The following is a 2,457-nucleotide window of genomic DNA, read 5'->3' on the forward strand; positions in this document are numbered from 1 at the left end:
ACAAAAAATATGCAGCCAAGTATCCTCTATCCAGTAAGCCTGTCATTCAAAATACAAGGAGAGATAAAAGTCTTTCCAAATAAACAGAAATTAAAAGAATTTGTCACCACTAAGCCAGCCCTACAAGAAATCCAGAGGGGGACTCTCTGAAGGAAATGTTGCAAGGAACAAAGATACCAGGGACACCACCACAAACATGAACCCACAAAGGACAAAAAGGTTCTAAACCCACATATCTCAATAATAACACTGAATTTAAATGGACTGAATGCTTCAATCAAAAGATATAGGGTAGTAGAATGAATAAAAAAACAAAATTCATCTATACGCGATCTACAAGAAACTCATCTTAGACTGGAAGATACCTTCAGATTAAAAGTAAGGGGATGGAGAAAAATATATCATGCTACTGGAAATCAAAAGAAAGCTGGAGTGGCTATACTTATATCAGACAAACTGGACTTTAAATTAAAGACAATAACAAGAGACGAAGAAGGGTACTACATAATAATTACAGGGTCTATCCATCAGGAAGAACTAACCATCATAAATGTCTATGCACTGAATATGGGAGCATCTACATATTTAAAACAATTAATCACAAACAAAACAAGCTTATAGATAAGAATGTGCTAATAGCAGGGGACTTTAATACTCTGATTACAGCAATGGATAGGTCAAACAGACAGAAAATCACTAAAGAAATAATGGACTTGAAAGACACATTGGACCTGATGGATCTGACAGATATATTCAGAACTCTACATCCTGAGGCCAGGGAATTTACTTTCTTCTCAAGTGCGCATGGCACATTCTCCAAGATAGATCACATACTGGGACATAAAGCAGCCCTCAATAAATATAAAAGAATTGAGCTCCTACTATGCACACTCTCAGATAATGCTTTGAAACTTGAAAGCAATCACAGGAAGAAGTCTGGAAAACCTCCAAAAACATGGAGGTTAAGAACCACCCTACTTAAGAATGAATGGGCCAGTCAGGCAATTAGAAATTAAAAAATATATGGAAACAAATGAAAATGAAAACACAACAATCCAAAATCTATGGGATGCGGCAAAGGCAGTCCTAAGAGGAAAGTACATTGCACTCCAGGCCTATTTCAAGAAATTAGAAAAAGTGCAAGTCCAAAATCTAACAGCTCACCTAAAGAAACTAGAGGCAGAGCAACAAGAACGCCCTAAACACAGTAGAAGAAGAAAAATACTAAAAATCAGAGCAGAAATAAACAACATAGAGACCAAAGAAACAATTGAACAGATCAATGAAACCAAGAGTTGGTTTTTTGAAAAAATAAACAAAATTGACAAACCTCTAGCCAGGCTTATCAAAAAGAAAAGAGAGAGCACCCAAATAGACAAAATCATGAATGAAAATGGACTTATTACAATCAACCCCTCAGAAATACAATAAATTATCAGGGAATACAATGAAAAATTATATGCCAACAAATTGGACAACTTAGAAGAAAAGGACAAATTCCTAAATGCACACTCACTACCAAAATACACACAGGAAGGGATAGGAAATCTGAACAGACCCATAACTAGTGAGGAAATCGAATCAGTGCTAAAAAATCTCCCAACAAATAAGAGCCCTGGACCTGATGGCTTCCCTGGGGAATTCTACCAGATGTTTAAAACAGAACTAATACCAATTCTTCTCAAGATATTCCAAAAAATAGAAATCAAAGGAAAACTCCCAGACTCATTTTATGAAGCCAGCATCACTCTGATTCCCAAGCCAGGCAGAGATCCAGCCAAAAAAGAGAACTACAGGCCAATATCCTTGATGAATACGGATGCAAAAATCCTCAACAAGATCTTTGCAAATCGAATCCAGCAGCAGATAAAAAGAAGTATCCTCCAAGTCAAGTGGGATTCATTCCTGGGTTTCAGGGCTGGTTCAACATTCGCAAATCAATCAATGTGATACATCACATCAACAAAAGAAAGATAAAAACCATATGATCCTGGGGCGCCTGGGTGGCTGAGTTGGTTAAGCACCCAACTTTCGCTTAAGTATGATCTCGCGGTTCGTGGGTTCGAGCCCCGCATCGGGCTCTGTGCTGAATGCCAGCTCAGAGCCTGGAGCCTATTTCAGAGTCTGTATCTCCCTCTCTCTCTGACCCTCCCCTGCTCATCTGTCTCTCTCTCTCCTAGAAATAAATAAAAATATTTTAAAAAAACATATGATCCTGTCGATAGATGCAAAAAAAGCATTTGACAAAATACAGCATCCCTTCTTAATAAAGACCCTCGAGAAAGTCAGGATAGAAGGAACTTACTTAAACATCATAAAAGCCATCTATGAGAAGCCCTCAGCTAACATCTTCCTCAATGAGGAAACACTGAGAGCTTTCCCTCTGAGATCAGGAACACGACAGGGATGTCCACTCTCACCACTGTTGTTTAACATAGTGCTGGAAGTCCTAGCATC

Source organism: Hyaena hyaena, unplaced genomic scaffold (genome assembly GCF_003009895.1).
Source record: "Hyaena hyaena isolate Hyena2069 unplaced genomic scaffold, ASM300989v1 scaffold_250, whole genome shotgun sequence".
NCBI lineage: Eukaryota > Metazoa > Chordata > Mammalia > Carnivora > Hyaenidae > Hyaena > Hyaena hyaena.